Genomic DNA, 15,171 nt, shown 5'->3' on the forward strand with positions numbered 1-15,171 from the left:
CTCCGGGCGCCTAATGTGACCCGCCACCCACTTCGTAAACCACTGAAGCTGCGCGGCATGGTAGTAGGCCTTGAGGTCTGGCAACGCAAGGCCCCCCTCCCCCCTGGGCCTCTGCAGAGTAACTAACGCCACCCTCCGTCTCCCAGCTCCCCAGATGAACCCTGTAATCAGAGTGTTCAGTTGTGCGAAGAGCTTACCCGGGATCCAAACTGGGAGGGTCCCGAAATAGTAGAGAAACCTGGGCAAGATGACCATCTTCACCAAGGCGACCCTGCCGGCCACCGATAATGGGAGAGTCCCCCAGAAATCAAAACAGGTTTTCGGCCCGCGCACTGCCCGCCCCACGTTGCCCTCCAACAGATCAGCGGGAGCATGATAGATCTGAGTCCCCAAGTATGGCAAGCACCGGGATTCCCACGGGACATCCCCTGGACGAACTATCCCGTCCGGCCTGGTAGGAAATAGACATGACTTGGCCCAATTCACCCGGAGGCCCGCCAACCTCCCAAGGTCTCCATCAAGTCCCTCGCTCCTCGTAGGGCTTCTCCAGCTTCCAGCAAGAACATGAGGAGATCGTCCACATATAAGGCTATGTGTTGCACTCGTCCCTCCACTAATAGCCCTGGAAAATACCGTCCTGACCCTGCGTGAACAGCCATGGGCTCCATCGCCAGAGCAAATAATAAGGGGGACAACGGGCACCCCTGCCTCGACCCCCGAGTGACCGCACAGGCAGCAGAAATCAAGCCCCCTGTCCTCACCCTAGCAGTGGAATCACTGTATAGCAGCGCCGTCCACTGTTCAAAACATTCCCCCAGTCCGAATGCTCGCATTACATTAAAAAGGTAAGGCCACTCCAGACTATTGAAGGCCTTTTCGATGTCAACCGCAAAAATGCAGGCCTCCTCCTTGTCATAGGAGTCGGACCCCAAGATCCGCAGAAGTCTGTGTACATTCATCGCAGTGTTGCGTGATGGAATGAATCCAGCTTGGTCCTCATGGATCAGTTTCAGCATATGGGGCATCAACCGACTAGCCAAGATGTGGCTTAAGATCTTGTAGTCGAGATTGAGCATCGCCAGGGGTCTATACGAGGAACGATCCCAAACAGGTTTACCCGACTTAAGAAGGGGAACTATGAGGGCTTCACGCGTGGAGGTAGGGAGGGCACCCTCCCGGAGTGCCGTGTTATAAAGCGCCACCAAACAGGGAGCTAGTACATCCGTGTAAGCTGCATAAAACCCAACGGGGAGCCCATCAGTGCCCGGGGTTTTGTTCCTGGCCATGTGCTTTATGGCACTGCGTACCTCGCCCGCTTCAATGTCCCGACCCAGAGGCTCAGCGTCTTCAGCCTCAAGCCTTGGTAGCTCCGCCATTGGCAAAAATTCCTCATCCCCCGGGTACCCAGGACCCGCCCTGCTCCGGTACAACTCGGTATAATACTGTAAGAAGTAATCATTAATGTGCTTTTGGGTGCAGAATACCTCAGCTCCCTGCCCCCGCAGTTCCATTATCGGGGTCCCCCTACGCGCCGGATTGGCCAGCCAAGCTAGCAATGTCCCCGCCTTATCACGTTCCACATGCGCCTTATCTATGTAGGCCCTGTAGTCAAAGCAGCGCAATCTCTCGATTTGGACTGCTAACGCCTCTCGAACCTCAAGCAACCCCGCCTGCCTGTCCCGACGCTCCGGGCGCTCCTTCTCCGAGTCGCGCACCTGCCGTTCTGCCTTCTGGATGTCTTGCAGCAACACTCTGCGTGCTCCCACTACCTCGCCTATACAGCGCCCCCAAACTACGGACTTAAAGGCGTCCCATTCGACCACCAGGGACGATGCCGTATTGGCGTTAAGTCGAAAATATTCCTCAATGGCCGACCCAATGGTAGCACGAAACAATGGATCCTCTAACGTGTCAGGTCGGAGTCGCCACGTGGGAATTGCAGGGCGATCCCGCAGCCAGTGTAAAACTGTCAGCAGTGGATTATGATCAGATGATGTCCTAGCTAAGTACTCACTATGTACCATCGCTCCGTGAACATCTGGGGAGCTAAGGATCGAGTCCAACCGAACATGGAGGTCGTGTAACAATGAGAAATAAGAATAGTCCCTCTCACCCGGGTGGTGCGCCCTCCAGGTATCAGTCAGCCCCCATTGTCGCTGCTAGTCTCGCCGCACCATAGCCAGTCGATGTATCAGGGAATCTGCAAGAGGGGGATGAGAGCGATCCAGGGAGACATCTGTAATGCAATTAAAGTCGCCACCCAGGAGTACCGAGCCAGTCAACAAGGGAGCCAATCTCCCAGACAGGTGCGCAAAAAAGGAAGCCTGATCCGTGTTTGGGGCATAGATACTCCCAAGAACAATGTCCCAGCCATCCAGTCGCCCCGTCACCATAACATATCTACCTTCAGGGTCAATCACCTGCCCAGTACTCTGAAACGGTACCCCCGCCCGAACCCAAACCAACGCGCCCCGTGCATATGCTGAGTACGTGGTACAGAACACCTGTCCCCTCCTCCTCCATTGTAGTGCCAACCCTTCCTGTTTATTTAAGTGTGTTTCCTGTAACAGTGCTATCTGCACCCCACGCCGACGAAGATGAGCATGAATCTTGTGGCGGCGAGTCATACTGTGCATCCCCCTAATGTTCCAAGATAAACATTTAATACCTACGGCGGTATCCATGACATGGTAAAGAAAATGCTGCACATCCTACCTCCCCCTGCGACATGCTTGGTCCCACCCTCTCCTCCCCCTACCCCAGCACCCCAACTCCCCCACCCCAGGATAGGTTCCCTAAAACTAGCCCCATCCAAACTAAAAGAACCATCAACCTTGCCAACATAGAGAGTGAGACGTGTGCCGACCCAAAGGGACCCAGAGCCCCTCTCCAGCACCCCCCGCCACGTGTGAATGAGCCAGCAACAGCCCTTTGGGGGCCCCAACAATGACGTTCAAATAGGACCAACTCCCCTGTGTACATTGGGGAAAATCCCCTCCAACAGTCAAACCTGGGCTACAGTACGAGGGCAACCTTCCCCGCCATCCGAACCCAGCTCAGCCAAACAAGTCCACCGTCTGCGGGGTTACCACTGGAAGTTCAGGTTCAGAATCCTCACTCGTGCTGCCATCCGGAGAGAACCCAGAGCCCTCCAGCGCCCGGCCAGAAGAAGCAGAAGCCGGGCTGGTACCACCCTGACTGATCACCACCACTGCCCGCACAGCTCTGTCTCGCTCAAGTCGGCGGTCTGGCAGCGGTAGAGCCCTCGACGGACTCACAGTGTCAGGGGATCGTCTCTCCGCAGCGCTCGCTGGCGAACTCTGCTCGTGCCCCGCCTGTCGTGTCTCCAGCCAGCGCCACGCATCCTGCGGGGTGGTGAAAAAGAGGGTGCTGGGGCCATCCACCACCGGCAGCCGCACCGGGAAGAGCATCGCATAGGGAATGTGAAGTTGACGCAATTTCCGCTTGAGGGCAACAAAGGAGGCACGCTGTTTCTGAACCTCCCATGTGAAATCTGGAAAAAACATCACCTTGGAGTTATCGATTTGTAGACGTTGCCTCTCTCGAGCTTGCTGCAGGAGGTGGTCTCTGTCTCTGTAGTGCAGCAATCTCGCCACTATCGGTCTCGGGGGTGCTCCTGGCTTAGGAGGCTGAGCCGGAACCCTGTGGGCTCTTTCAAGGGCAAAAAACGGGGACAACCCCTCCGGGGCAACCTCCGATCGAAGCCAGCCGTCCAGGTACCAGACTGCATCAGCTCCTTCCGCCCGCCCTGGAACTCCCACTATACGGAGGTTATTCCTGCGAGAGCGCCCTTCGCTGTCCTCTGCTCGCAACTCCAGTATCCGCACCCTGTTCTCCATCTGCATCAAGGATTGCTGCAAGGTAGTCACCTTATCTGGCACCTCCTCCAGCGTCTTCTCGGTCGCCTTTACCGGCTCTTTCAACTTCCTATGATCATTCTTTAGCAACGCGAGGTCCACTCAAATAGTATATATCTTTGTTTTGAGGGCCTCCCTGGAAGCCGTGATGGCCTGTATGATATCTGCAAAAGAAGGGCCGCTCGGAGTCTCCACACCGTGGGTGTGCGTCGCGACCTCCTCGGCCTCAGACCGGTGCCCCCCCTCTACGTCCTGGAGGACCACGAACCCCCGTCTCCTTGATGTTCGCCCCATCGCGGGCGCTCACCCAGGTCCACACCAGTCACCACCAGCCGCAAAACGCCGTCCGCTCCAGCAGCGATGAAGCAATGCAGCCAATCCGGTCGGCAAGGCAGATGCAGCAGAGTGAGCCCGGAAAAAGCACAGAGGAGCAGGGCAGCCACGCCGGCGTCAAACAAGCCAGGGGAGTCCAGGTACCGGCTCCCGCACCCCCACAGTTAGAATTAGGAGGATGGAAGGGGGCAACACTGCACCACCAATGCAACTCAGGGGTCAGCCAGCCACTCGCGAAGGTCCTCCTGCCCACCGCACCTCCACAAGTCACCCTCAGTGCAGTAACGTGCCACCGAGATCCAGCTGCCCACGGGTAGAGCCCCAAAGCCTCCACTCCAATCGAGTATCTCCTGCTCACCAGTGACAAACACAAGGCAACAAGGGCAGGACCTCCTGTAGCTCCTCTAATGTCCGCCGTCACCACCAGAGCTGGCAACCCCTGCACGGGAGCCACGCACTCGTACTGCCCGCCACTCCCAAGGGCCAGTCAAGGGGAGGCCACCCGAAGGAGCAGCAGTGCACCGACCCAACTCCAAGCAGCATTGGAGGGCTCACAGCCGAGCTTCGCCGTCCACAGCAGGATCCAGCATCAACGGGGGCACTGGGCCGGACAGTCACTCACCATTAAGGCTGCCTCTCCGCCGCAGGAGCCGCCCAGCAGGCCCACTCCACTTCAACTGGAGCCCACCATTGCTCCGGTCCGCAACAGGAGACAAGTAGTGGTTCCACTCTGTCGGCCATGCATGAGCGCCCTCCCGTCTGCTCCTCAATGTCCGCTCCGGGCCGCCATCTTAGGTCCAGGCAGCAGCAGCGCTCGATCGCAGCCCTCCGCTCAGCCCACTCCTTGCAGGCTCGCCTTCTGCCATTCACCGCTGCAGGGCCAGCACCAAGGCCCTCCGTTGCTCCCCCAGGCGATGCATCGCCTCCAACACCCAGCAGGCGACAGCAGCCTCACCGGCAGGTCGCGGCCGCCATCTTGGACCGCTCCAGGCAGAAACGCGGCGGGTTAAAGAAGCAAGCCCCGTTCCTTCGCCAGGTCGTCTCCACCGTCGAGGGAGCGCCCACCTGGTCACCAGGTATGCCCAGTCTGGTTGGGGGATTAGGGGCCCCCGCAATGACACAGGATCTATTCAAACGGAGGGAGGCCACGGAGGAGCTCCGAAATCCTTGACCGTCCAAGCAATTCCATTGTTGTAGCCTTTTGGTCCTGTGCTAGGATATACCAATACTCCATAAATACCCCATTGAGGCTCAGGCGTACTATTCATTTTCTGAATGTTCCATCTAGAACCATCCTGAGTCTTATGTAACCACAATATTGAAAGACTAGAAAGACTTGCAAGGAGTATTGATAGCAGCAATTTACAGAGCATACTCTTCTCCACTGTAGGTGCTGCTGACTGTGGATCCCTTCCTCCAAATTCTTATTGCTTTCACTGCAGTTATATAACACTATATCATGGTTAAAATATCAACCTACAAAAATACTGAATCCACTAAATTGCCTACCACTACATCATCAATATTGCTATATAGTTACTATTCTTAACTTCATGCCCACCGAACTAGACCTACCTTGTGATGTAGATGAAGATCTGTAGTAGGTTTAACATTTTCCTAGGTTGATAATAAAGCTGCTTAGTAGTGGTAAAACACCTTTGTGGCTCTTAGAGTTTTTCCTGGAAGTAGTTTTTAATAGCATTCATGCTGCAAGCACTTTGCTCCCTAGCATGAAATTTGCCTGGCACTACACACAGTAACAGAGATGCTTGCCTCTATATCTACAGCATTGGGGATATTATTCCTTGTTTTAAATGCTTCCCAATTGAGAGTTGAGATTGTACACATAGTCAATGAAACTGTCAATGTCAGAGCACAAGAAACCACCAAAAGTGCCACACTCTTGGAGTTGGAATACAGGATTCTTTAAGAACAGGTTTGCTCACAATGTGTGCAACATGTCCTGCATTATCGGCCTATGGTCTTGCGATGGATGATATTGTTCATCAATCTGAGAAGATGAGTTTGCACAAAAAACACACACTCTGGACACTTTTGCAATATGTTGTGAGATCGGACATGGGAACATGGACTTTTTCAACAACAGGAATAATACCAATCAAGAACAGATGGTTTATCTAGGCTTTAGAAAGAACTCAGTCAGTGCAAATAAAAAAGGTTTCAAATGGTTCAGTTTGAGATAGAAAGATATTTAATTCCTAATTCAGAAATTGCAAACCTTTACTCATGCCTTAAGTTATATTTGAATGTCTTCGGTGGACTTCCAGACAGGGAAGCACCCACCTCCCACCAGATTCCCAGAAATGTCATTAAAGGATTGAATAATAGGGGATATTTTTTCCCATGCGAGTGATGAAGAGTGAGTGATAAAGAACTCATATCTTCCAGTCGAGCATTAATCAAACCACCCATGGCAAATTACCCCATGAGAACCACCCATGGCAAACCACCCCAGGGTATTTACTTATCACACAAGCAGACATGAACCATGGTTGGTCATGTTGAAAATTTAACAAAGGCACATAACAATTGGGTTTACATTATATGCCAGTTTCTTGAAATGGTGGGTAGCAGGGGTCACCGCCTTATATTTCAACCTACCTGCAATCTCGTGGAGGAGCTCTCTCTAGAGAAACATAGCTGCCCAATAGTCAGTTCTCGTCTCTTTACTGTCACTAACATTTGCCAGTCCTTGTTAGAATTTATTTTGGGGGGTATAAGTGATATTTCTACTTTTGAAAACATTATCGACTGAAACCATTCAACTCTGTTACACTCCAATCGAAGAACCAACTGCAAAAAGCAACTGGATTATACTGGAAACACATATGACAATAGCTGGATCCAGTAGACACAATATCTACTATTGTCATCTGGATTTTTCACAAGGAGTATATGTTTTTTTTTTTTTTTTTTAATTTTTCAAAACCTTTATTTGAGAGAGTACATCAACAATACAGCCTCACGCCTACAACCCCTCGGGCCGGCTGTTGTCCATCACATTTCTAGCCATCATCTGTAAGGTACACAGCCATTTATCCGACAGCCCGGAGGCCCGGTGGCGAGAAGCTGTCACTCATCTCCCGCATCAGTTCAGTCCTGTGCCTACTTAGCTCGGGGTCGTACCGGTGCATTTATCTTTAATCTCGCATGTCTATCCTGTGCAGAGCCGGCAGAGTCCTTCTCATGGAAATCCGATCAGTAGTCCACTGGCACCTGGAAGGCACCCTCATCATAGTTATGCATGATGCATAGCAGCGCTCTCCCCCTAGCCCGAGTGAACATGTCCTGCGGCAATATACTCTTCAGCAGCTCCCGCCACAGCGACCCCAGTATTGAGTCGCAAGGAAATACCTCCCTGCAAGTCGTGCGTCCACAATCACCACCACCCAACCAGTCTCCCTCACATACCGGACCATCATGCTAGCGTTCCTCCTGCCACAGCCGCGTAAGGAGACCTCCCCTCCTCCACTCCTAGGGCGTCTCCGTACTGGTCAGCACACCAAGCCATCTCCGCAGCAGTGTCTCCCATCCCACGGCTGTAAGGTCTTCCGTTAGAGGCATAGCCCACTCCGTCAACAGTCGCCCTGCACCCAAGCCGGTCATCCCATCGCATCCAAATCACATTATCTCGCCCCGCACACAGCAGTCCCCAGGCTTACCCCGCCCGCCTCCCGAGTTCCGTCCAGCCCTGAAGTGACCTCAGCCACTAAATATGCTCTGAACGGGTCCCAAATATCCTTGGCCCTATTACGCGTTGGTTGTGTTTCTGCGTATAGGAGGTTCTGTTCCTGACAGTGTAGTAGGTCGGCGATCCACTCCTTAAACTTCGGGGCACGGCTCCTCCACCACCGACAAGCGACTCTCCGTTTCGCCATCAAAAGTGCGATATCCCCAAATTTCCGACGCGCCTTGGGTAGCCTCATGGTATAGCCCAACAGCATCATGAGCGGATCACAGTCAACCGTGTCTCCTATCATGGTCGTCAGCGCTTTGTGGACCTGTGTCCAGTATTCCGCCACCGCCGGACAAAGCCATGACAGGTGTAAAAAATCCGCCCCCTCCATGTGACAACGCTCACACCTGTCATCCTCTGCCAAGCGAAACCGCAGCTTCCTAGCAGGCGTGTAGTACATTCGCTGCAGGAACTTATAATGGATCATTCGTAACCTGCAGCTAGCTGCTATCTGCGAGGTCATCCCGCAGCAATACGCCCATTGCGCTTCCGTTATGTCCCTCCCTAGATCCGCACTCCACTGCCGGAGCGCTCTGCATTCCCCGTCACCACTATGCTCTCGAATACTTCGGTACAGGTGGGAGACCAGATGTTTGCCATCCTCTGACGTGAGTACTATTTGTAGAGGCAACACCACCGCAGGCTCCTCTGGAAAGTACGGAAGGATGGCCCTCAGTCCCTGCCTCAGCCGAAGATAATAAAAGACCTCCAACGGGGTGTGCTGAACCCCATGGAACCACTGCTCCCTCGTCCTAAACCGCCCATCCAGGAAAAGGTCTCCCCAGGATCTAACCCCCAGACCAGCGCACATCTCCTGGAACCCCTTCTCCCACAACAGGGATAGCTCTGGGTGATAAGCTAGTGGCAATTTTGGCGCGTATAAAAACGGGAGCGCAATTTTGCGGAGGATACGCTGCCACGCATCCAGCGTGCTCGTGACCGTTGCAGCCGGAGTGTCGAGCACCCCGGCCGGGCCGTAAATAATGCCCTTCAGTGGCAGCGGCCGAACAATCCAGTCCTCCACAGCCAGCTGCGGCATAAATGGCGTAGGCGCAAACCAGTGGTACGCAAAGTGGGCCTGAGCGCTAATGTAGTATGCCAGAAAATCAGGGACATCGAATCCCCCTGTCCCATAGGGCTGGGTAATAATGGACCATGCTAATCGAGGCTGCTTTCCAGCCCAGAACAATCTTATCAATTCTGTGCGGAGTGTACGGAAGAAAAAAGCACCCGGATAGTAAGGGATATTCTGGAACAGATATAAAAACCGAGGCAACACCACCATTTTAATAAGTGAGGCCCTCCCAGCCATGGTGAAAGGCAGGGAAATCCATTGTGTCACATCCTCCGTTAGCTTCGCGACAGCCGTACCATAATTTAAACGCACAGTCTCCTCCCTATTCTGAGATATCTGTATCCCCAAATACCGCAGATCGGTATCACACCAATCGAGTGGATAATCCAGTGGGAAGCGGCGCACCGCAGGGGTCAGGGGAAAGAACTGCGATTTCTGCCAGTTAATTTGTACCCCGGATATCCGGCCGAACACCAAGAATTCCCGAAGCAATGGGTTGAGATGCGCCAGCGGATCCACCACATACAACGTCATATCATCAGCATACAATGACACGTCTATCTGACGTTGGACGCATTTAAAAGCGCTTGGCTTGTGCAGTTGTCGAACACGGCAGGCCAATGGCTCAATCGCAATAGCGAATAACAACGGGCACAATGGGCACCCCTGTCTCGTGCCTCTAGTCAATGAAATCGGGCGCGACATTTCCCCATTGATTAAGACTCTCGCTTTCGGGTCCGTATACAACAATCGCACCCAGGCAACAAATATTTTCGGAAACCTCATCCTATACAGAATAGCAAATAGATAGTTCCACTCCACGGAGTCAAATGCCTTGGTAGCATCGAGGAATATAGCAGCCACCGGCAACTCCGGCGCTATAGTATGCATCAGGGAGAAAAGAGTATGCAAGTTATTGGCCGTGGATCGCCCCGGGATAAACCCGGATTGGTCTGGGAGGGCTATTTTGGGCATCAGTAGCGATAATCTATTGGCGAGCACCTTCGCCAATATTTTAGCGTCGCAGTTTAACAGTGAGAGCGGTCTATACGCACCGCAGTCGGTAGGGTCTTTGCCCGGTTTCAACAACGAGGTGATCAACACCTCTCTCATGGACCCAGGCAACACTCCTACTTCCAGAGACTCCTCGTAGACCTCCTTGAGAACAGGGGCCATAATATCCACGTAGCTTTTATAAAATTCCGCCGGCAGCCCATCCAGGCCCGACGCCTTACCGTTGCTAAGAGACATAATGGCTTCCCGAATTTCGTCCAATTCGAACGGTGCCCCTAGAAACTGTCTGTGGTCATCACTCAACCAGCACAGTGCAACATTATCGAGAAACCCCCCAAAATCCACCTCGCCCACACTGCGTGCCGTGTATAGATCTTTATAATGTGCAGTGAATTGCTCCAAAATACCCTTGGTATCACGACGTATATCCCCTTCCGACGTGCACATCTCCAATATGTGTGTATGGTAACGCGGCGGCCGAGTGATTTCCGCTAGTGCGCGCCCTGGTCGCTCCCCCTCGCAGAACCTGCGCGCCTGCCAATATTTGCCACAAAATCGAGCCTCCCTATCCGCCTCTCTTTCATACTGTGTAAGACGTTCCCTGAATTCCGCATGGAGGGGGCCCATCGGCCCCTGACTCATCCTGGACTCCAACCCTTTAAGTTCCTCTTCTAGCTTCGCAAGCGTTTTTCGTATGGTTTTCAAGACCCCAAAGCTCTTCGGAATATAGTAGCCCCTAACCGTCACTTTAAATGCCTCCCAGATGGTTTCCACACTATCCACCGAATCTTTGTTGCGGGGAAAGAACTCTGCAATCCCCTCCCCCAGCTCTGCTTGAAATAAAGGGTCCAAAAGGGCCGTGGGCTGCATACGCCATCTTGCGGTCACCCCCCCATACCCCGGAAGTGCTATCTGGGCAAGGACCGGGCAATGATCCGAGTACATCCGAGGTAGGTGCACAACCTTCCCCAAGTCCACCGCTATGCCCCAGGACACAAAACAATAATCCAGTCCAGCCCATGAGTTAGCAAACGCTGTAAAATGCGTGCCCTCCCGCAACCCACCGTGTACGAAACGCCAGCTATCTATTAAGTGCCCTTCCTCCAAGATACCCGCCAGCGCGTCTCGCGCTTTCTTATTGTAGTGAAAACTGCTATCCGATCTGTCTAATCCCGGGGCCAGCGCCACATTAAAATCGCCTCCCCATAAAATGTGCATAGTGCCAATGTGGAGCATCTGTCCCCATAACTGCGTGAAAAACATCGGCGAGTCGACATTAGGGCCGTAACAGTTCACAATCGTGATGGTGTCGGTGCCCAGCCTACCCCATAGCAGCACACATCTTCCCTCCGTGTCCACACGCTCACCAAGCTTCACAAAAGGTACATTCTTTTTGATCCAAATCGCAACCCCCCTAGCATACCCTGACTAGGACGAAAAGCTGCGTACGCCCGCCCATCTACCAGCCAGCGTATAGTGCGATCGGGGGGCAAGATGTGTCTCCTGCAACAGTGCGATCTGTACATGGTGCTGTTCTAGATAAGCCAACACTTTTCTGCATTTTCTAGCGTCATTTAGGCCCCGAACATTCCACGATAGCACCGTGAGCCGTTCTCTCCTGGTCGTCTCAGTCATCGCTCGGTCCACACCCATTCTCCCGGCAGCATCTCGACTCCCAGCCCCTCACCTTCACATGCATTTGTGTAATCAGCCAATCACATCCCCGCAGCATCAGCAGCAACCCCAAAAGGGCAAGCAGCACAGGTATCTTCAACCACTCCGTCCCAAGTACTCTCCACGAACAACATACTCCCTCCACCCCCAACCCTCCCTCCCCCAACCTCAAACTCCGAACATACTTCTCCCCAACGTCCCCCCCCACTCTCCCCCCGCCCACTGAAGCAAACCCCAACCTGCCAGCCATGTCCCCTCCCCATCCCTCCCCCAATTACCCCCCGAACTAGGCAAAAACAGTTCCCATAGCTCCCCATGAGTTCTCGGGTATTTCCCTTCGGGGAATCCGCCTAGGTGGCATCACTAATTCCCCCTCATCTACTCCAGTCTCCCACCAATATGTTAGTCGGACTCGAGGACCCAGAGGGGGTGTCCGGCGTTATAAGCTTTGGCAACCCCAGCATGCCCTCCCAACCTCACCGCAGTTCACAACTTATGGAGGAAACACATCTATATTATCCACAAACATCTCATGCAAAAAACTGCAACCCTCTCCATGGTCCCCCCCATGTCTCCCCTCCCCGCAGCCCTGAAGAGGGATACGGAGTACCCAGTCCAATGCAGTGCCCGCTTCAAGTGGTTTAACAGTTCACTTACTCGCCCCCGGAGGATAGTGTAGATTGTTCATCTGCTCTACTTACAGTTCGCCGTCCAGCCTCTCCCCGGGCAGCGGTGCCTGCTCATCGTCCACCTCCGCACCCGATTTGTGGGCACGTTTGTAGTGTTTGAGGAAGTCCTCCACCTGCTGCGGAGTCGTGAAAAACCGCTGACGGCCTTGGTATGTGACCCGCAGTTTCGCTGGGTAGAGTAGTGCGTAGTCTAGTTGCAGTGACCGCAGCTTGGCCTTCACCGCCATGAATTTCCTGCGCTCCTCCTGGACTATTGGTGTGAAATCCGGAAACAGCGTGAATGAATTGCCCTCATACGAGAGAGACCGTGTGCCCCTCGCTGCTCTCAGGGCCGCATCTCGATTTCGGTAGTTCAGTAACCGGGCAATGATGGGCCTGGGAGTCGCTCCTGGTTTCGGTCTAGGGCCCAGGGAGCGGTGTGCCCTCTCCACTATAAAGTGAGGGGAGAACACTTCTGAGCCAATCGCTGTGCGTAGCATCCTTTCCACATACTCCTCCATTTTGCCCACATTGGTCGTCTCCGGTATCCCTATGATGCGAACGTTGTTGCGCCTGCTTCTCGCCTCCAAATCCTCGTTCTTGGACGCTATGATGTGCAGCAGGTTATCCATTCTGGTAAGCTGTGAGGTGTGCTGCGAAACAGTGTCCTCTGTGTCCGATATCCGTTGTTCCGCACCCTTTAGACGCTCCTCGTGCGCATCTAATTTATGCACCACTGCATCCATTCTCGACGATATCCTATCCACTTTGTCAGCGATCGTCGCGAATCCCTGGCGCATCTCGCGCAGCACCTCCTGCAGGTCCGCAGCCGCAGTCGAGGAGTCCCCTGCAGCTCCATTCACTCCAGTCAGGGCTTGCGGCGCTTCCAAAGGTTTATTCCCCTTTTTGCCGGTCTCGAACGACAGCTTGGGCTGTCTCGCGTCCGTCTTACCCATCACGATCTGCCGGCAGGGCAGGACGCCGCTCCGGCCACTCGACAGTCCCCTCCGCCTCAGGTCCAGGCCCGCCTCGATCAGAAGACTCGTGCAAGGGGAAGACGGGGGTAACTCGACAGCGCCGGAACCAACCCTCCGATGTGTCCCCGCGTCTGGCCTCAGCTTTCCCCCGACGGCAGCAACACCAGTGCCCAGGCCGGTCCAGTCGATGGCCCCCACCAGTGACCTCGCTCGTGGCGCACTTTCCTCTCCCGAGGCAGGGTATGTGATCCGCCACTGCTGCGCCCCTTCGCGCTAATACCCAGCTCCAGCTGGTAGGCAGTCTCATGCAGCGGGCTACGCCGTGCAGGCGGCCTCCAAGGGCCCACAGCCCTCCTGTCCCAGCAAGCGGCTCCCCCTTACCGTCCGTCCAGCCCGGGCAGAGACATCCTGTAGGTGGCCAGCGCTGCCCCCCGACCCCCCCCCCGGCAGCGAAACGGACGTCAGCGGTACCTTCCACCGCCTACTCGGTCTCCGTCTTGGCCTCTGTGCGTCGCTGCAGGTCCGCCCGATGGGTGAGCCGGAGTGGGGCCCCTTCGCAGCCCACCCAGTCCTGCTGCCAGCGTCCGCGTCCCCCCCGCAGCTCGCAGTCAGCCGAGGAGCTCCCAGCTGCCACCTCCAGCTAGTCCTCCGCTGCTATGTCTCCGATGGGGGGGAGGGGGAACAGGGTCTCCGCCCGTCTCTCCGGCAGTACCTCCGACCCCGGGGGGGGGCTCGCGCCGTTCTCCTCACCAGCGCCGGCTTTCGGAGTCCGCTTCGCGCCTCTCGCCCGTCAACGGCCTGTGGCAGTTATTGCAGCCCCGATCTCGCCTAGTAGGCGTCCCCCAGCAGGCCGGTTCCTGTCCTCCAGCCGCACAGGTCGCCGGGGCTTCCGAAGCTCGTATCTTCCCCGCTGTAGTGGCTAGCAAGCCAGAACTTGGACAGCCAGCACCGGACCTCTCAGGTAAGCGATGGGTGTGATTGCAGCTTTCTGGGTCGCCATTTAAGGAGTTTATGAAGGAGAAATGTCGCCGGACTGCGGGAGCCTTACACGAAGGCGACCATTCGCTAGTGCGCCACCTAGCGTCCCCTTCACAAGGAGTATATGTCCATAAATTATTCTATTTTATTCTTGACGCATTTACTTCATAAAGCACATTAAGAAGGATATTTATGTACACATTCATTATGTTTGGTGTGATAATCATTCTCAATATCTATATCTATATCTATATCTATATCTATATCTATATCTATATCTATATATATATCTATATCTATATCTATCTATATATATATTCACTTAAAAAACCATAGGTTTCAGACATGTTATAGTTAGCTGGACATTTCACTCGTAAAAAACCGATGAAATTCCCCCGTTATAGTTGGTGCAGGCAACTATAACTCACGCGACCTCAATCCTCTGCTGATGACGTCAGATATTACATCACTGTATTTAGACACGTATTTACCCATGTCTTCTTCCATTAATCTTTAGCTATACATATATTACAAATATTTATTTTTCATAAAGACACATATGTCATCAGTGATGTAATATCTGACGTCATCAGCAGAGGATTGCGGTCGTGTGAGTTATAGTTGCCTGCACTAACTATAACGGGGGAATTTCATTGGTTTTTTACGAGTGAAATGTCCAGCTAACTATAACATGTGTGAAACCTATGGTTTTTTAAGTGAATTTGCAAGGTTTTTTAAATGCTAATTCGTAACTATAACGTGTGTGAAACCTATGGTTTTTTCAGTGAATTTGTACGTTTTTTTAAATGCTAAGTTA

Source organism: Triturus cristatus, chromosome 10, assembly GCF_964204655.1.
Source record: "Triturus cristatus chromosome 10, aTriCri1.1, whole genome shotgun sequence".
Taxonomy (NCBI): Eukaryota; Metazoa; Chordata; class Amphibia; order Caudata; family Salamandridae; genus Triturus; species Triturus cristatus.